The following is a 22,183-nucleotide window of genomic DNA, read 5'->3' as shown; positions in this document are numbered from 1 at the left end:
AACTGGGTGACGTGGATGGAATAGTGGGGGATAAGCAGGGGCAGTTGATTCGTGTTTACAGCCACCTGATTCAGCTGCAGACGTCGGCCCGTCTGAGTCGTTTATGGGGCGACCACTATAACGCTGCACTCAAGTCATGTGTTACTTACTTCCAACATATTGTTTCTGTATTACACAGGGAGACTGTTATACAACAGACTAGTTTTTTATCCTTGAAGACAAAAAAAAAAGTGGGAGATACATTGTATTAGTTTGCCATTATGTGTCCTTCTGCATTTGAAGAACGGTTATTATTCAAGTGTCTATGTTGAACATTTCCAAAGCCATTCCAGTGAGCTTAACCACTCTTCCTTGTAGATTATATTTATTTACATTGTGCGCATCAAGCCATATTGTTATTATTTAAAAAGAAAAAACGTTTTTTTTTTTGTGTTTGTTTGTGTTACATCAATTCTGGTACTGTACAAAAAGGAAGAACTATGAATATGTGTACATATCTTTTTGGCTGCTGCAATTTGTGCAACTCCTTAAAAATGTTTCTGTTGTGCTTAATGCAATCAAAATGAGTGCCTGGAATTTAAAAATGTTCTTTAATGTGCAGATTACAAGATTTATGAAGATGCAGGGAATTTGTAAAAACACAATAATACGTATAGTTACACAATACTTGCATTCATGTCAAAATCTTAACGATCAATGTATGGAAGGCCAGTCAAAAAACATGAGCGACAAATGACATTGTTCATTGTTACTTTACACTTAGTTGAAAAATAATTTATATTATTGAACTGTTTGAATACACTTGATGTGAATTTATCTGCAGTTCCATGAATTTCTGTCATGTTTTGTGGGGATTTTGGGAAGTGCCACTATGGAGCATACAGTGTAGCATATTATCATTATACGCATTCACGCCTTAAACAGTGTTGTCGCTTTAGGTTCAGTGGAGTTGAATTTGTTCTATTAGATGTTACAATAGAAAAGGACAGAGTGATTAGTCCATTGTTCCATTGAAACAACTTGGCCATGTGGGTATATATAGCAGTTTAAACTGTAAGTGTAAGCACTTTATGAGTGATTTGTGTGAAAGATTCCTTCATATAAAGCATAAACAAATTGCTATACTTGTTTTAATTGTTATAACGCATACGCTTAACATGGGTGTTGTTTTCGCCTATGGATACACACAGAGGAAATCCAGGTGCATGCTGGGGTACAGCTCATTCACTGGCAATTTGCAACCAGACGGTCTCGTTTGTCTATTAGCATTACAAAGTTACAGTCTATTGGCAGCTGAGGCATGGTTGACATGGCAGGCCAGCACCATGAACAGGCCAACAAAAAACACAAATTAGATGCTTAGCTGTGGTTCACTGACAATCTAAAAAAAATACATGGGTTGGTTGGGGCACTTTATGTGCGAGTGACAATATTGTACAGTACCTTTCTATTGTATCTTTTGGTTTATTTGCGCTTAGCCCTGCCTCTCTGTGTGTATCTATGGTTAACCTTCAACTCCCAGTTGAACTGTCGATTTTTAAGTTGTGATTGGACAAATCAATGATCATTGGTGAGGGATGATAGAAATACCCACACACTTACAGTACACACATTCTCTTCGACGTATACTTTTTAAGGGCTACTCTTGTCAACTTGTATGTTTACTTTGTTTTTTTAGCTGTTTGAGATGATGGCCCTCGGATAATTTCAGACCAGTAGCTGTACTAAGCTTTAAATTGTTTCATTGTCCCCCAACTTAAAGCGTTTCCCCATATTGAGAAATATCCCTACCATGTAATTGCCAAAGTTCCAATCTTAGTTTGGTGTTTTAATTTGTTGAACATTGATTTGGGTTTTTTAGGCTTGTACTGTAATGACATTGTTACCAAATTTCTTCAGTGTTATACCGTGATTATGTTTTAACATGATAGAGAAGATGTACTATCTTTACCAAGACATTTAAATGAGTCCACTTATGATATATTGGAATGCCAGTTCAAGAGTATATTTGAATGTGTCATTATGGAAAGCCAGTACATGGTATTATTATATGTTATGTAACTTGAATGACTTTTAATAACTTACATGTTTGCAACTTGTAGTTGGCATACTGGTAATGAATGTTTCTATGGTAGTCTTTGTATCGTCAGGACTTACTTACCTGTTTAGAGATTTATATTTTCATAAATGTTGTACTTACATTTTGTTACAGAGTTGTTTAACTGGAATTCTAACAGGAAAAAAAATGTCTGAAGCAATATGAAGTAGTGTGTATGCATCGTTTGTATGAAACATTTTAATGTAATAAAATGGTTCGCTTTTTGCCTCCACATCACTGCCTCGGGTATGTCATTTGTGTCTGCAAGTCACAAGTCTGACAGCAAGACACTGAAAATGTGTTTTCCGCTTTTAGACATGAAGGTATTTACCGTACTGTTTTTGGCTTCTATCTGAGTGAGTGACTCATGTGAACAACAACAGGTAGGGAGGAATTTAGGTTGATGTCATCTTTTTTTATGCAGTTCAACACATGTAGCCTACAGTACGCCTACACCTTTTTGGCAGCCATATTAACATAAATAATTGTATAATGTTACTTCCTTTACGGGTGTTACTAATTAACACTCAAATGAGTTTAATTAATTGCTCAAATTAGTGTAACAGTCATTCCAGTGAGCTAACCAACTAACTAGGCTATTTTAAGAAGAAACGCAAATGTTCTACCCATGACGTGAGCCATTATCCACCTGGGAGGCAAACTGGAGTCGGATGTTTGGTGTTTGACAGCTCATGAACAAACAATATTTTTTTAAGGATTGATTGCGACCTTTGCCAGATTATCAGTTGAGGAAAATAAAGGAAGACATTATACTTGTTTTCTGATCTAGTGTTTTTCGATGTGCACACTATCGAATTGAGGAATTGAGCAAGTTTCTGACTAGAGAGTATTGGCTGTCATCGTGTGAATTGGTTGACACGCTGTCAATAATTGACAGTCTCACAATGACAGTGTATACTTACTGCACAGTCAGAAATGTACGCTATGCTTTTAAGATTCCTCATTAAAAATATATAGGGTGCACAGTGAAAAAACAAGACAGCAGGAAACCATGTATGATACGTTTTCTTTTGTTTTCCTGCACCAATATTATTTTACACAGGTCGCGATCATTGAAAAATAGTGTTTATTCTTATACACTTGTCCACCCAGCTCTTATGAATTTCATCAAACGTTTGGCTCCTTTTTGTCTGCCAGGAGGAATAAGCTCTATGCATAGCAGCCATATTGGAAATAAATTGGGCCTCTTCCTTACTTCCTTCAAATGTTTTACCGATGATACTAATGAAGACTCTGTCCCATTTAGTGTAGCACAGTCGTTTTAATTTCAAGGACCCCCATAACTCTGAGAGTGCACAAATGGAACAAATGCACCCGTTCCATTTCTCAGAGTTACACAGCCCTAAGTGGCCATTTGGAACTCCCTCAAGGAACCATGAGGGTCCCTGGACCGCAATTGGTCTAGTGAGCCAGCATGCACAATATCAGCACCCTGAACAGCACCTTCATTGGTATCATTGTTAACACCTATGGAGGAAGTAAGGAAGACGCCCAATTTCTTCTTTACATGGCCTTGGAGACAATCTACACAATAGCCCCGCCATGCCTCTGTTTGGCCTGATCAACCATAATTAGTACCACTGGTAACTAAGGCTGGGCGATATGACAAATATTCAAACTTCTGCCTCGATTGCGATTAATGAGCGATTACAAAAACATCAATGAAAAGATCGTGAAAATAACAGATCTATGTCACAATGTGACAGGTTGTGAGCTTGTAGATCGTCTATTTTAGCTATTTTTGACAATAATACAGGGCTTGAAGTGGTTAATCAGACTAATCAATTTAGTCGATTATTAAAAAAAAATCTATTAAATTAGTTTGTGTTGATTCGTTAAGAAAGAAAAGACCCTTGCTTCTTCATTATTCTATTATATTTTCGGTTAATTACCCAGCTTATGGTAACATCAATGTACGTCAATATGGCTGCCATGAAAAAGGCCTACTCATAGAGTTAAAAATAAGGGCCTACTGCATACAGTATATAGAATATGGATGCTGCTGGGGTTCAAGTGGTTAACCAGCGGGTCTGTTTCCTTCAGTGAGAAAAAAATGATAGATGTTGACAGCCTCTGTTGACCTCAGGTTGACACATATCTCACACACGCACACGCACACACACACACACACACACACACACACACACACACACACACACACACACACACACACACACACACACACACACACACACACACACACACACACACACACACACACAGAGTACATAAAGTCCACAACAGTACACAAACACCTCTCTTTCTCCATTTACTGAAAACACAGATGTAAAAATGATTTGACGGGCCAGTAATTGCTCTTTCTGTGCCTGACACGATGAACCAGACAAGCGTGCCAAATATTTTCCCTACACCGGCTGACTTTGTCATTATAATTAGGCAAGGCATGCACAGAACACCTGGATTGTCAAACTGTCACTTGCACTGCACACATACACGTATAGTACACATACACACACCCACAACACAAGCGCAAGGTAAACCCATCTGGGAAGGGAAGCAGCAGTGATTGGCCAATAAAGCCTGTTGCTTCGGGAAACCCTTTTAATTTCCCTATGGATTCGCTCCAAGCGTGCGTGTGTGTGCGTGTGCGTGTGCGTGTGCGTGTGTGTGTGTGTGTGTGTGTGTGTGTGTGTGTGTGCTGTCTCCACGGCAACCGGCAGCAGCTCCAGAGAGCCGGTGGCAGCCAGGCAGTGGCCACGCCCTTCATTGTAATGATGGTGAGCTCATGTCTGTTGGCTGGTAACGCTGCCTCGGTCCTTATGACAACAAGGCCGGCCCAGCACACATTCCACCTGCAACCCCAGCACACACACCGCCATGTCATTACCGCATTATACACTTGTTTGTTCACCACATGAATGGTGTCCCTATACTGTGGGGCAAACGTTCCGCTAAAATAGAATAGCAGATCTACAAACTCATTATAGCGCGTCAATTAGGAAAGCATTCAGGTTGGTGTTAGGGATTAGGCATTTAGACTGGTTTATGGGTTTGGGGTTAGAGATTTCCTTATTTTATACTTGTCGTGAGGTGACGTAAAACATCGAAAAATAGCCCGTAGCTTGTAAATAGTCTATTTCTCAGCCATTTTTCAGCTATTTTCAATGCTGTCCTACATTTCCTATGTCCTCACAAGTATAGTAATACGCAATATGCAACACCACCACACAGCCATATAATTACTGCACGTGTTTGTTCACCACATGAATCCTAGCGTCCCTACAGGGGGGTGAACGTTGTGAGCTTGTAGATTGGCTATTTTCCATGAATATATTTAGTGTACAGTGAAAGCAGGAGGGGGCCTAGTATAATAGCCCTGGGGTCTCTGCTAAGCTGGTACAGTACGTAGGGTTCAAGTGGTTAAACAGTAGGACTCACTTGAGAACAAAGTGTACGTGTGTGTGTGTGTAGCCTGCAATACTGTAGGTACAGTATGACATTGCCTCTTATTTGCCCATAGCTTAAAATAACCACTTACTCCATTGTTGATGGCATTTACTGCCCTCCTTTCGTCATTGTTATCTCTATCCCATCCTTGCATTTTACAACCTGTATTTTCAGCAGCAGGGTAGGCTTTGAGTCACCCTAATCTCTCTCTCTCTCTCCCTCGTTCTCTCTCTCTCTTTCGCTTTCTATCTCTCTCTGTGTCTGTCTGTCTGTCTGTCTGTCTGTCTGTCTGTCTGTCTGTCCCTCCCTATCTCCATTTCCATCTCCCTCTCCCTCTCCCTCTGCCCCCCTCTCTCTCTCTCTCTCTCTCTCTCTCTCTCTCTCTCTCTCTCTCTCTCTCTCTCTCTCTCTCTCTCTCTCTCTCTCTCTCTCTCTCTCTCTCTCTCTCTCTCTCTCTCTCTCTCTCTCTCTCTCTCTCTCTCTCTCTCTCTCTCTCTCTCTCTCTCTCTCTCTCTCTCTCTCTCTCTCTCTCTCTCTCTCTCTCTCTCCCTCCCTCCCTCTCTCTCTAGCAGGCCAGATTAAGCCAACCAAGACTAAACACATTAATCTTGCCGGCAGGTGAAGTTTTAATGGAAGCACTGCCCTATACCTATCTCTCCACCTGAGAAAGAAAAGCAATCCCCCTCCACACATCCTTGTTGATACCAGAAACTGTCTCACAAACACCTGCCTTGTGTTTACAACGTGCACGCTCACGCACACACACACACACACACACACACACACACACACACACACACACACACACACACACACACACACGTATGAATGCGCACGCACACATGCACAATTGCATGCACGCACAAATGTATGCATGCAAGTATGCCTGCGCACACACACACACACACACACACACACACACACACACACACACACACACACACACACACACACACACACACACACACACACACACACACACACACACACACACACACACACACACACACACACACACACACACACACACACACCTTGCCTTTGTTTGATTATGTAAAAGCCCTGACGGAACATGGAATGTTTACAAAGGGCATTGACACCAATTCTGGGCTACACCAAGACAAAGCTGACATTCTTACAAGCTGATCTACTCCCAGCCATGTGACGACTGTGCCTGTGAAGAATTGGGTAGACATCAAGTTGCCAGTTAGTACAAAGCGTACAAATCTACAGCGCTGTGTCGAGGCATGGGCCCAGTAAAACACAAACATTTGGGATAATTAGCAGGCCATTTGGACGTATAGTGTCGTTCCTCTCCACAGGTCACAGCTGCCCCAGAACAGGCCCTGTTGGGAGACATAGCTTGCTACAGGCCTCTGCCTAATTCGCCCTAAAGCATGCTGGGAGGAAACGTGTGTGTGTGTGTGTGTGTGTGTGTGTGTGTGTCTGTGTGTGTGTGTGTGTGTGTGTGTGTGTGTGTGTGTGTGTGTGTGTGTGTGTGTGTGTGTGTGTGTGTGTGTGTGTGTGTGTGTGTGTGTGTGTGTGTGTGTGTGTGTGTGTGTGTGTGTGCGTGTGTGTGCGTGTGTGTGTCAGTGGTGGAAAAAGTACTGACATTTTTTACTTAAGTAAAGGTATCAATACCACAATGTAGAAGTACTCTGTTACAAGTAAAAGGCCTGTGTTCAAAATGTTACTTGAGTAAAAATAGCAGATCTACAAGCATTGTGAGCTTGTAGATCGGCTATTTTCAAATAGCCTAGGTATAAAACGCGGCTAAAGTGGTTAATGTATAGCCTGGTAAAGCCCCTCACTCCGGAAAATCTCATTAACATTTGCGAGTTCGAGTGAGCCCGAATGGGACCGAGTGCAGCTGACAAAAATGGAACGAGCCGCCATTGTTGTCATTGTTTCTGTGGGCAGTTAAACTTTTTACTTTCGGTTTTAAAACGCTCTCAAACTTCTTTTTTGAGGCACGGAATTTACTTTTAAGATATCGTTTCGATAGAATTTAGTTGTTTAACTTCATATATGTGGTCAATTAATCATGACAGAGCCTATTTAAAAATAGAAATTCAGAGAACCGGTAGGGGCGGGCAGTGACGCGCATGTATCCGAATAAGGCAACCTATTTTGGGCATGGCCGTCTCAAAAGTCCCGTTGCGTCACATTAGTCTGGAAGTGGTAAAAATGCACTGCCTGAAGTGGGACACTGCTGATTGGCTGATGGGGGTGTCAGTCAACGGTATTACTCCCGCCCAACTCCAGCCCACAGCCAAAATTGCAGAATGGGCGATCATGCCAGACTCACTCCTGAAATAAATTACAAATGAGATTTCCGGAGGGAGGGTTTTCCAGGCTAGTTAATGTATGTTTTATATAATAATTGATATCCGCAAAGTAACTAGTAACTAAAGTTTTCAAATACTTGTAGTGGAGTAAAAGTACAATATTTGCCTCTGAAATGTAGTGGAGCAGAAGTAAAAGTAAAGAAAATTGCAAATACTCCAGTAAAGTAAAAATACCTAAACATTTTACTTAAGTACAATACTTGAGTAAATGTACTTAGTTACTTTACACCACTGCCTGTTGGGAGACATAGCTTGCTACATGCCTCGGCCTAATTCACCCTAAAGCATGCTGGGAGGAAACGCGTACAGTATGTGTGTGCGTGCATGCGAGCGTGTCTAACCCATCTGTGGATCTTTTGCTCTGTTTTGATGTGGAGTGAGCTGTAGGAAATGTAGAAGCGTGTGGTAGGTCAAAGAGATTACAGCGGCCACTGTGCACTGCTGCTGCGTTGACACATCTGGGGCTTTGGGCAGAGACGCAGAGGTCGCAAATGGAACGCAGCGTGGGCTACGCACTCGCGGCACTCCTGCCAATGGGCAACACGAATGGAGCCATGCACGCGACGGGAGGGGGATGTAATGTGTAGTGACAAAAATGGAAAAATGGAAGATGTTTCTTCTGTTCCAGGGGGTGCCCAGCTAAAGTAGTTAATAAAACATCACAATCATTTTAACCTCTTCATCCATTTATATTTTGGCTAAAACAGCCAATCTACAAGCTCAAATCGCCCTAAAGCATGCTGAGAGGAAATGAGTGTGTGTGTGTGTGTGTGTGTGTGTGTGTGTGTGTGTGTGCGTGCGTGCGTGCGTGCGTGCGTGCGTGCGTGCGTGCGTGCGTGCGTGCGTGCGTGCGTGCGTGCGTGCGTGTGCGTGTGTGTGTGTGTGCTGCGAGTTTGTACATCTGCCACTTTGGAAATATTTTGAAAAATACAGAGAAAAACTAATTGCACTGTGTTTCCATTGGGGTCCTGAGAGTGTGCAGTACAAGTGACAGGAACCCCCTCTTCTGGGTGTCCCTGGCACAAAACATTTTCAGACGGGGGTCCGTGGCCAAATACATTTGGGGGCCCTTGGCACGAAAGAGTTTGAGCTTTACATCTTTTCCTTTCTCCTGCCACCGTCTCAGAGTTTCATTCTGATCCTGTTAAAGAGCCTTATTGCAGGAGGCAGGCAGGCAGCACATAATGAGGTGCCAACAGGCGGCAGACTCTTTGAAGGTGTCTGGAAGGGGCCTGTTTAACATCTCACGTGTCTCATTGTTGTTGTCTTGGTGTCTGTGCCAAGTTGATGACCGCCATCCCTGTCGACCGCAGTGAGTGGAAAAACATCTCGGGTGTCATGAGAAGAAAATCTGATATTCTGTTTCTGTCTTTCCACACACACTGTCTGAACACACACTACAGCGCACACTGACAAACCAACAGTAACATCATGGGCTCAGTTCCAGACACAAAAAAACACGTTTGTGTGTATGAGAATAATGCTGACTTGCTTGCTTGCTCGCACACACTCGCACACGCACACACACACGCACACGCACACACACACACACACACACACACACACACACACACACACACACACACACACACACACACAAAGTAATACTGTCCAGGGCAGTCCAGTCAAAGTAAGACTATGAAACTTGAACCAGAAGAAATGTGGTGATGTCATCAAAAGGTATAACTGCAATACATTGCCAATCTAGTCTGTTGACCACAATGTTCTAGTCTCTTGACAAACAGTGAATATTTATTCTATATTATAACATTTTTGGTTTATTCCTATTTTAAGCTTGGTTGTTCTATCTGCTCATACCTGTATCTGTCCTGTGTTGATGTTGTTTTCATGCCTATAATGCAGTGCTTATATATGACACCTGCATTATTATTACTATTATTTTTACTTTTTTTGTCACCGATTATTTGATTTTTAAATGTCAGTGAGCATGCATGATTTAAATTTATTTTGTGTGAATTTATGTCAACTGAACAACTTTTCTCGTTCATTTTCCTTTATATGCTGCTTACAATTGGTTCTTGCTTCAGAAGAGAACATGGCTACATGTCTGCAAGTGAACCTGACTATTATTGACTAAAGGAATAATGTATGTTTAAACTGAAAACTGATACTGTGTCTAATACTGTCCTACTTACAGCGTACTAATTCAATAAAACAAGCTTGGAAGTTTATCTTCCATTCATTTCAGTCGAAAGCACAGGGCTAGATCGAACTTAATTTGATATAGGTGTATTCCAGTTTAAGGATACAAAATAAATTGCCTGGTTATGTAAACAGTAAAACAGGTTGTGACAGACTGTCATCTCTTCCGTAGTCATTTGTCTATCTGATCATGCATGACTGCAACCATACAAAAAAAAGTTCCCTCTACTTCTTGCCTATGTAAATGTTGGGACCGTGTTTTTTGTTTTGTTTAGTTTTTTTTTGCCTGTACAGCATACACATCACTCCTGTTTTGGTTCTATTGCATTGGCAAACAGTGAGATTTAGCAAGAATTTATTTTTAAATCTTACCTTTAGTTTTTAAAGCCCTTGATGGATTAGCCCCACAATACATCACTGATCTGCTAACACCACTTTCTGCCCCCAGGTCACTTAGGTCATCCTTTCAACAGCCTCTTTCAGTTCCCCTAACACGTCTAAAAGACAAAGGTGACGGGGCATTCTAGCCTGTTATTATAATATTCACAACATGATATAATGTTGTTTGTTTTATTAACCTTTGACTTTTAGCCTACTTCTTTTTTTTTAGATTTCATAGTTTTGATATGAATCATGTGTTTTAAACTTGCTTTTGTGGATGAGGATATATTATGACCATCATGTCATTGTTGGTCATCCATGATCTGTTAAGACACATGAGTTAATTTCAAATGTGCTATATAAATACAGACTTGACATGACTATACTGTTGTTTCTTTTGTAAATTAACGCCCTACTTGATCATACTACAGCATCACAAAAAAGCATCAAAAATAGCAGATCCACAAGGGTTAGGTAGAAAAGCTAGCTTGGAGATCTGCAATTTTTTGCTATTTTTGAATTTGAATCCTGAAAAGTAACAGCTTTGGATGGGTTTCCAACTGACAGAGACGATATGAAAATAAAAAAATATGCATTGTATGGACAAGGAGGTTGTAGAGATGTTGGGGATTTGGAAACAACTTGATCAGACTCAACTCACTGTGTCTGACTGGAAGCAGAGGCAGGCCAACTATGTTTACAAAGGTTGAGTCAATCCCATAGTCTGGCGGGACAGTCAAACTGTGATTGGCTAGTGTCCAAAATGCTCTGCACACATTAATATTGAAACTATACGGTGTATGTATGTATGTATGTGTATATATATATATATATATATATATATATATATATATATATATATATATATATATATATATATATATATGAAGAATTATGGGGGGGGGGTGAAAATACTATATAAATACTTGGAATACATTTTTAAACTATTGTTTAAGTATACATTTGCATTAAATTAGAGTGTGTGTGTGTGTGTGTGCGTGTGTGTGTGTGTGTGTGTGTGTGTGTGTGTGTGTGTGTGTGTGTGTGTGTGTGTGTGTGTGTGTGTGTGTGTGTGTGTGTGTGTGTGTGTGTGTGTGTGCGCGCGCGCGCGCGCGTGCATGTGCGTGTGCGTGCATGTGCGTGTGCGTTCCTAAAACTTCACTTGCCATAACAAACATAACAGTCAGCGCGACACCGGCCCCGTCTCTACGGGCTATGGGATGTAGAGCTATAACATCACCCAACGGCTATTCAAATGGTAGACATGGGACTCTCTCCGCAGTGAGTCACGGGGGAACAGTCTGCTTGTAGCTTTACACTACTGAACTACACACACACACACCACAACAACATGACGGCTCCACTGTTCACTGTGTTCAGGAGCACCGACTCTTGTCGTTTCTGTTAACTTCAAACGGACTATTTATAGGCTACTAATGAACTTTATAAATGACAACTTCAAACGGACTACTAAATGAACTTTATAGATGACAACTGAAGTTATCCGTGACTTTTTGATACCTAGGGCAAAGTGCCACACCTTTGCTTAAAGCCAACAGGTAAGTTGAAACAACATCATCTCTCTCTCTCTCTCTCTCTCTCTCTGCTTTCTCTTTAAAGCAGGTTTATTTGTAATAGTGTGTTGTTACAGTCGTATTATAGCCTGATAATAATCATGTGTTTCACAGCAACAGTAGAACGTTTAGGCTACATGTGGACAGACTGGAGTCTGGACACCTGTTCCACATCATGGAGAATAGAGCTATTATTATTACTGAAGTAAACAGAAACATACGTGTAGGCTTTTAGTAGTTGTGGTGGAAAAGTGCTATTGTTTTTTTTTACTTAAGTAAAAGTATCAATACTGCAATATAAGTACTCTGTTAAAACAAACAAGTAAAACTCCGGAATTCAACATTTAATTAAGGAAAAGTATAAAAGCATTGGTATCAAAATGTACTTAAAGTACCAAAAGTAGAAAGTATACTCATTATGCAGAATATCCCATTTCACAAGTTTTCAAATGTATAAAACAAAATGTATTAAAATCTTTTTAAAATAGCAGATCTACAAGCTCACAATGCGTTGCGATGCGACACATTGTGAGCTTGTAGATCTGTCATTTTCAAATGGCTGAAATATACATAGTGGTTAATATGTGTTTTGTAATAATAATCAAAATCTACAAAGTAAGTTTTCTAATAATTGTAGTGGAGTAAAAGTACAACATTTGCCTCTGAGATGTAGTGGAGTCGAAGTAAAAGTACTGAAAATTGTAAATACTCCAGTAAAGTAAAAAGAAAAAAAAAATTGTACTTAAGTACAGTACTTGAGTAAATGTACTTAGTTGCTTTACACCACTGCCTGATAATAATAATAATAATAATAATAATAATAATAATAATAATAAAGTGGGATTGAATTCACAGCAACAGTAGAAAGTTTAGGCTAGGCTCTGGACACCTGTTCTGTTCCACATGGGAGAATAGAGTTGTTATGACTTAATACTGAAGTAGACAGAAAAATAATTGTAGGCTATTACTACTAGTACTCACATAAACATGCTAAAAGCAGCAAAACAAATTACCAAACAAACAAACTATTAACTAACAAACTAACATACAGAATACAGGCTAACTTGTTGGCCATCAAGTGCAGCATGTTCCCCTCTGTGTGTGATATTTAAGCTAGGAAAGAGAGAGAGGTTTCTTCTATATGGCATATGGCAGCCATGTCCAGAATGTCTCTATCACCTATACCTCCCAACAGATTGCAAATAGGTAGGTGCGGTTAATGGGAGAGAATGGTTTGGCTTGGCTGGCCAGCCAGTTCATTGCCGCTTGCAGGTGTGTGTGTGTGTGTGTGTGTGTGTGTGTGTGTGTGTGTGTGTGTGTGTGTGTGTGTGTGTGTGTGTGTGTGTGTGTGTGTGTGTGTGTGTGTGTGTGTGTGTGTGTGTGTGTGTGTGTGTGTGTACACACATGTACACAGCTAGTCTGTACCTGTGTACATGGCCTTGGGCTGTGTTTGTATTTCCAAGGAGAGGAACTGTCCTGGGTCGATGCTTTTCTGTTGCTGTTTGACTGCTGCATAGCCTACTACAGCAGTGTTTCTCAAACTTTTTTCAAACTTTTTTTTTTGCTGGACCTAGGGCTTAAATACCCCCAAATGTATATGTATTTGGCCGCGGGGACCCCCATCTGAACATGTCTTGTGCAGGGACCCGGCCAGAAGAGAAGATTTATGTACAAAAAAAATATATATACAGTCGGCCTATATTTAAAAAAAACGAAAACATTTTTTGAATTTTAGCAGATCTACAAGCTCGCAGCACTGTGAGCTTGTACTGTAGATGAATAGCCAACATGCACATGTATAAAGTAGTTATTATGATTGTGATGCTATGTTAACTACTTTTGCTTGGGACCCCCTGGAATCCCCCAAGGACCCCTGGGGGTCCTTTGAGAACCACTATACAATACAGACAGTGCTGACTCAGCCAAAGTGTTAAACAAGTTGTTCATCACAGAATAGAAAACTAACTCCACTTTTACAATCAGTTACTCAAACTAATCGATAATCGGTTATAAAAACAAAACAAAACAAAGCTTGATGATCAATCATTTAATAAAATAATCGATTCATTATCAATCCTTATCTTGGGGATGTCATTATAGGCTTCAAAATTGGTAAAATTGCCGATCTACAAGTTCAGCTATTTTAACTATTTTTGCACGACACCGTTGTGCGATGAAGTATACAATAATTATCCAGATTATTCCATTAATTGAAAAAGTAATGGATGGAATAATCGCAGAGAAAAATATCGATATTTGTAGTCCTACTGTAGGCCTACTTATCTTAACTTCTAAATAGATATTGTATTATTATATTACAGTTCCCACCTAGCTTGTATCATTGAAGGTGTTTTAACAATACTATTTGCCTTTGTCTAGAAGTATCACTCCTCCTTGCATGTACTGTAGCCCAGAGATTCTCAACCTGTGGGTCGGGGACCACCGGTGGGCCGCGAGGGTATTGCAAGTGGGCCCCCAAATAATTGGCAAAACACTAAGATTTGAATGACACTAACGTTGAAAATGTCTTTAAAACCTTGGAAATGTCTTTAAAACCTTGAAAATGTTGTTTTCATTTTGATACAGATAAATATACTGTGATAGTTCCGTTGATCCAAGCCAGAACGCAATCGATTGATTGATCATCAAAATAAATGCGGCCCACCTACCTGATTATGGGTGGGCCAGCGTATGCTTTTGAGATTTTCAAGTGGGCCCTGACCCAGAAAAGGTTGAGAACCACTGCTGTAGCTTTAATACAAACGACACAAAAACTATGACGTTTTATTCAAATCCTCCCTGTTCAGATTTGGACAGACGGAATACAAAGATGTACTGTGTAACTACTACAGCACTAACGCACTTGGCTATTCTCTGTCACATGCAGGCCTACAGTATATTTAATTTGCCATTACATAAAATTTATGTTTGGAGTTCTTGGGTCAGAACACAGCCAGCGGCTGACACACAAGGCACGTTTGTTTGCTGATCGAAACCACGAAGAGGAGGAGACCACTTCTGATAAGTGTGTGTGTGTGTGTGTGTGTGTGTGTGTGTGTGTGTGTGTGTGTGTGTGTGTGTGTGTGTGTGTGTGTGTGTGTGTGTGTGTGTGTGTGTGTGTGTGTGTGTCTGTGTGTGTGTGTGTGTGTGTGTGTGTGTGTGTGTGTGTGTGTGTGTGTGTGTGTGACTGTGAGTTGGGTAATCTAGACTAAGGTAGAGAGGTTGTTTTTATCCAAATACATACTGCCCTAGGCTATGTAAAAATGATGATTGGATGGTACACAACACTCACAAACACATGTATTCTCTCTCTCCCTCTCTCTCTCCCCCTCTCTCTCTCCCCCCTCTCTCTCTCTCTCTGAGTTTCGGGGACAGCATTCCTAATAAGAACGATAGATCACGTATAGCCTATAACTCGTCCATAATGGAAGACTGGCTGGCTTCATATAATCACTACAGTAAATCATATATATCTTTGCCAAAAATAGCAGGTCTTCCTCTGCCATGGTCAGGATTAGAGAACAGATCAAACCTGGAGATGCCTTATCCTTCCTCCTATTATGTGTATGTGATTTCTCCAGAGACTGTCCCTTGATGAGAATGGATTTTTGTAATGCTTTGGTCACCATGACAGCCTGGTCTCCATGGATACGGCCACCCACCGTGCAGGCAGAGCTCCACCTGGCTTGTACCTGGTTTATTCAAATGATTGATCCTGTTAACCCATTCGATCCAGGAATGCATTCTGTGTAACCACTTTAACCATTATTTTATACTTAAATAGCAAATATACAAGCTCATAGGGCGGCGCTATGAGCTTGTAGATCGATAGAAAAATCGTGAAATTTTGTGTAAATCTTTGAATATATGTATTTAAAATTTTAACTCAAATCTTTGCTTCTGGGAGGTCCCTGGAACAACATATTTTGAAATGGGGGTCCGTGGCCAAATACATTTCATCGTGGGGCATGAAAAAGTCTGAGAACCACTTATAGCAAGATACGTTTTTTTCAAAAAACTTTTAGGATTTAGAAGACATTTGTAGAATCGCCAGTAGCAAAGATTTGAGTTAAAAAATATATATTCAAAGATTTGCAAAATCTTCCACGATAAAAAAAAAAATTGCAGATATACAAGCTCATACATGAGCTTGTATATCCGCTATTTTTGAATAGCCCAAAGTATAAAATAATGGTTAAAGTGGTTAAAATCTAAAATGACAGACGCTTTCCCGGTCTCAATGGGTTAATGGGCTCCAGAGCTCAGGGCAACTCCTGGAGCACGTTGGTCAATTGCAAACTCAATACAAAATGAAGACAGAGAGCTGAGGTTCTTACACTGTCTCTACAACGCATTTTGGGAACCAATTTAACCACTTAAAACCCTATATTGTTGCTCTCAAGGTGGAAACCTCATATCTCCAAAATTGTTACTTTTCAGATTTACTTTTCAGGATTCAAATTAAGAAATCAACAAAAGTATCAGATCTACAAGCTTTGTGTGACGCTCTAGTATGATCAAGTGCACGTCGTTCAAGTTGAAATATGGAGATAAGAGGTTTCTGCCCGACAACAACGATATGCTTAGTTCATTGGTTCTCAAAGTGGGGTCCGGGGACCCCCAGGGGTACTTGAGGGGGTTCCAGGGGGTCCCCAGCTAAATGATGGAAAGGAACCAAATGGACCCTTATGGGTCTGTAACTCTGAGAGTGTACAAATGTTACCAAACGGACCCTAACGGGTCCGTTTGGTAACATTTGTACACTCTCAGAGTTAAATTAGCATTGATTTTACAATATGAATTGGGGTCCCAGAGATAGAAATGCCATTAAATAGGGGTCCGTAGCATAATGCATGTCAAACTGGGGGTCCTTGAAATTAAAATAGTTGAGAATCACTGCTAGAGCCGTAAAAATCTTCTCTTATGGGGAGTCCCTGGCTTATCTTTTGAAATGGGGGTCCGCGGGCTAATAAGTGTCAATTTGGGGGTCCTTGACATGAAAAGGTTTGAGAACCACTGGCTTAGTTGACCAGATTTCCCCAGGGATCTGTACAAGGCCCCCTCATTTCTTTCCCTCTACACTAAATATCTTGTGGTAGCTTATAGTGTCACGTCATAGGCTACTAGGCTAGCACTACATAAAAAGGCTGGCTTATCAAAGCTTTGATACATTTACAAGTGTTGGTTTCGATGAATAGTTTTTGGTGTTAATAGTACAGTATAAGTGGTATCTGGTTGGTTAGATTATCATCTCTAATGGAGGTTGTTAAGAGCAGGACAAGGAAACGTGTCGGGAAAAAAAAAAATCTTTTGCCACTTGAGTGATATTGTAACAATGTCATTGACCTTTCAGATACACTTATAAAAGCAACAAAGTTGATAAGGCGCCTAAATTGAACACCTTATCAGATGTGGCTGTTTCCTCCTCAGCAGCTGAATGCATGGGGTCATACTGTACAGAGAGCTAACAACTTCCTTGAGTTCCTTGAATAATGGCTTTGTTTCCACTTGTTGCCGTTGACCCAAAACCCAAACCTCAATCCCCCCAAATAAAGTATGTAAGTAGGAGTATTTAGCATGATGGAATGGGCTGCGCATGAGACTTGGCCTGCTCCATTATTGTGTGGTTTGTACTAGTGGTGCTCAAAACTTTTTCATGTCAAGGACCCCGAAATTAATATGTATTCGGCCGCGGACCCCCCATCTGAAAATATGTTGTGCCAGGGACCCCCCAGTGTTTAAAAAAAAAGATGTTCCATTACTTTCAAGATGTTTTTTAAATTAGGAACCAAATTGACCCTTATGGGTCTGTAACTCTGAGAGTGTACAAATGGAACCAATTTGTACACTATCAGAGTTAAAACGACACCACAAAGTGACGCGCTGTGAGCTTGTATATCTGCTATTTTTGATTAGCCAATGTATAAATGGATAAAGTGGTTAGAATGATTATGATGCTGAATTAAGCAGCACCTTGTGACATTGTTTTGAAAGGTGCTTTATACCCCACTTCGAGAACCACTCCTATACGCAGTCACGTCTGGAGTGTTAATTTCACTCTGAGAGTGTGAAACGTGACCCGTTGGGGGCCCTGTTTTAAAGTTAAATTTAACAATCAAAATGTTATTGTGTACCAGAGAAACAAGAAGCAAGACTACTAGTGTATGTGGTACTGTATATATAATGGGTAATGCACAGTGCTCATTATTGGAAAAATAAAACCCTGACAGGGGGTTCCTGCTTAGTGAAGGGATTCATTTTCCAATAATGACTGGCTCACTGTACTGTATTATCCTGCTTACTACTGTATGTAACTAAATCAATGAGTCGACAGGAAATACTGATTTATTTTTTGAATGCAGTATTTAACCAAAGCCATGTAATAAGTACGTACTGTACGTACTGTACTGTACGTACTGTAAAGCAGTCATGGCACTAGTCCAAGGCTACGGCTATCAGGGTCCACTTTACCTCCCCATGAAAGACGGTAAAAGAAAAGTCAACTATAGGCCTAACTATTATTTTCATAGTTAAGAAAACAATATTGACAATGATGTGAACAATTGCCAGTCGCATACTGTAGGCCATTGGTTCTCAAAGTGGAGTCCGGGGACCCCCAGGGGTCTTTGAGGGAGGTCCAGGGGGTCCCCAGCTAAATGATAGTTAGGAACCAAATCGACCCTCATGGGTCTGTAACTCTGAGTGTTAAATTAACATTGATTTTACATATAAATTGGGGTCCCAGAGATAGAAATGCCATTAAATGGGGGTCCGTAGCCTAATGCATGTCAAACTGGGGGTCCTTGAAATGAAGTTAAAATGGTTGAGAATCACTGCTAGAGCCGTAAAAATCTTGTCTTATGGGGGTCCCTGGCATATCCTCCTATTCAAACGGGGGTCCGCGGGCTAATAAGTGTCAATTTGGGGGTCCTTGATATGAAAAAGTTTGAGAACCACTGCTGTAGGCTGAATGGAAAGTAAAAAATATATATATAATAATGCAGTGGCTGTGAATGATCCTTTTTTAGACCAGTTTTCCTAGGCACTTAAGCCCTATAATCTTCGTTGACCGGGGTCCCTCAGGGGTCCATCCGTGTCCCACTCCCTTTTGTCCTCTGCACCAGATCTCTTTGCCGAAAATAGCCGATCTACAAACTCAGAACGTATCGCACGCAATTTTGGGCCGAATGTTTGTCTATTTTCTCCAAATGTTCACCTAATATGACATGCTCAGAATCGGGATGCTATGGTTCATGTGTTTACAACAGGATGGTATAATTAATTGATCCTAAATCCTATCCTAGCATTCAATGAATAAGTAGCCTTGAGAACCAACCGAGCCATGTGTCCCATAGATCAGGAGGATACTATCTCCTGTTTCTGTAGCGTGAGGCAGCTTGATGTACAGTACAAGTACACCCCCTGGACATGACGCTATATGTACTGTATGTCACAGGGACATTTTTAAAGTCTTCTTTGGTATGACTTGGCCGGGGGTTGAACCCACAGCCTCCTTATCTCTGTGGGGAAAACACTCTAACCACAAGGTGACTGAGCTGGTGGCATTCAGTAAAAGGGAGCTCTAAAAGTGACCACACTGTACAATATCGTCCGTCTTCGTGCCGTGTCCCAGACACATTGTCCACATCATAGCATAAACGTGGAAAAGTCGCTCACAGTGAGCATCTTGGGTCTTTCAGAGTGACAGGGATAAGTCACATGTCTCTATGTGCGCGACTGTAGGTACACGTGTGTGAACAACATCATGGTTCACCACGGTCTCTGTGTGTCGTGTGTTTTTGCCCGTGTGTGTACGACACATCAAGCAGGGCTGTTTGTTGCACATGAAATTGTGCAACAAAATCGGGAGATGAACAGGGGAAATCAGAGAAGAGAAAGGGTTAAAAGTATATCTTTTTTACGTCAGCTGTTCTTAAAATAATATAGTTGTGAATGACGGATTGGAAAGATATTCAGGGAATGTCTTCCTTGGCCTACTGCCACATGCACACGCACGCACGCACGTACGCACGCACGCACACAGGGGTGAAAACATAATCTCCATCCTGGCCTTCAGCCTGGCAGAGATAAAAATAGCTTAACTACTTGAAAGCTACGTAATTCTGAAAGTACTAAAGCTACCCACAATCTAATGGAAACTGTGTGTGTGTGTGTGTGTGTGTGTGTGTGTGTGTGTGTGTGTGTGTGTGTGTGTGTGTGTGTGTGTGTGTGTGTGTGTGTGTGTGTGTGTGTGTGTGTGTGTGTGTGTGTGTGTGTGTGTGTTCAACCCACCAATTTCATCACAACATCATCCACCCCATCATCCAACCTTAAACTTTTAAGTGTAGGCTAATTCTACGTGTTTGTTATGGTATCCCATTTCATTTCACCTGGACTTTAAAAGCCAAAACACGCAGGGAAACAAACACATGCCCACGATTAATACCCCAGGGAATTCCCAAACAACATTGGCACCATTGTTCTCAGCCAGGGCATTTCAAAGGTCGGCATGCGCACACAGGAGTAGATGTTTAACGGATGAGGCACGCTGCAGACAGATTGAGGTGAAGAACCAGAGAGAAAGGAGTATGAGAGGGATGTCAGACCAGTTAGCCAACTTTATGATCACCACGCCCTCACAAGTCACCCACATGAATATGATCTCCCTTCTCACTGTCCCTATACACACACACACACACACACACACACACACACACACACACACACACACACACGCACACACACACACATCAATACTGCGATGTAGAAGTACTCTTTTACAAGTAAAAGTCCGTAATAAAAAATTAAAAGTACAAAAGTATTGGTATCAAAATGTCAAAATGTACTTACCAAAAGTAAAAGTAGTAAAACGTTTGAAAATAGCAGATCTACAAGCTCAACGCATTGCGATGCGACGCGCTGTGAGCTTGTAGATCGGCTATTTTCAAATAGCCTTGGTATGAAATAGGGCTAAAGTGGTTAAAGTATGGTTTATAATGTAATAATTTATATCTGCAAAGTAACAAGTATATATGTTGAAAACCTCTGAGATGTAGTGGAGTAGAAGTAAAAATATTGACAATTGGAAATACTCCAGTAAAGTACAAGTACCTCAAACTTTTAGTTACAGTAAGTACAGTACTTGAGTAAATGTACTTAGCTACTTAACCCCCCCCCCCCCACACACACACACACACAGCAAAAATGAACGATGACTCTATAACTTAATAATGCCTTGCATAAGCTGGCCTTTCTGAAAGGCCTAGCAGAGAAAACCTGTGACAGAGCAACAGTAGAAGTGTTCTTGTCGGTTATGGGCTCGGGTGTCTTTGTTCCACAGTCCACCAGAGGCCTGCCACAGAAAGCAAGAGAATTCATATCTATGCCTCGAGCATCATCACTCTCTAACAACGCCAGCCTGTCTCCTGTGTTCAATTACCGTGGACAGAAAGGACAGGGAGACGGGAGATTCGGTGATTTATCAGCGAAGCCCCAGTTTCACTTTGCAATGATCCCAAGCTGATGTTCCATTCTCTTGTGCGGTACATCGTATACTATGCCTCTATTTGGCTTTACTCCGTCGGTATGTGCAGTGTTTAGACCAGCAACTCAAACCACCAGTTGCACAGATATGGTGGACGGTTTTCACTTACTGGAGCACAACAACAACGACCCATATCAGATATGGTAGATGTTGGTACAGTATTGTCAGCACCTTATATTTCGTTTTTGATCTGAGACAGAGAGACAGTTGATTAGGCAAGACACCAGCTAGTATAGCATTTATACAGCCATTATCCTGAAAGGAAGGTAAACTTTTGTACACATACTGTACAACCCAATTCAGCCGAAATAACTACCAAAGGAACACATAATATAGCCACACAATGAAAAATAAGCTTCCGATGTTGGATTCAGGGCGGCTGCGGCTCAGGAGATAGAGCAGCCGTCTTGGAATCAGCAGGTTCCCGCGGCTCCACCTGGCTGCCTGTCAAAGTGTCCTTGAGCAAGACAATGAAGTGCTCCAGGACGAGCAGGTTGGTGCCTAGCATGGTTTCCTCTGCCATGGGTGTGTGAATGTGAGTGAGTGGACGTGAAATGCCTCGTAAAGTGCTTTGCAGAAAGGTGCTATACAAATGCAGTCCCTTTACCTATTTCCTTTTAATTTAGAGTAGCCAATAATATTTTAC

At 41.1% G+C, this 22,183-nt stretch overlaps 1 protein-coding gene across 1 annotated transcript in view; it reads left to right on the top strand.

The window, feature by feature from the left end:
- Positions 1-11,746: 11,746 nt before the first annotated feature.
- Positions 11,747-22,183, top strand: part of LOC311035348 (uncharacterized protein) — a 38,251-nt gene continuing 27,814 nt past the window's right edge. Inside the window, exon 1 of the mRNA XM_084043498.1 lies at positions 11,747-11,978. The gene's annotated coding sequence lies outside the window, so the exon portion shown is untranslated. The remainder of the gene's footprint in view (positions 11,979-22,183) is intronic.

This window comes from Gymnoscopelus microlampas (genome assembly GCF_963454915.1).
Source record: "Gymnoscopelus microlampas genome assembly, chromosome: 19".
Classification (NCBI taxonomy): domain Eukaryota; kingdom Metazoa; phylum Chordata; class Actinopteri; order Myctophiformes; family Myctophidae; genus Gymnoscopelus; species Gymnoscopelus microlampas.
Note: the sequence above shows the minus strand (reverse complement) of the source record. Positions and strands in the feature narration are given on the sequence as shown.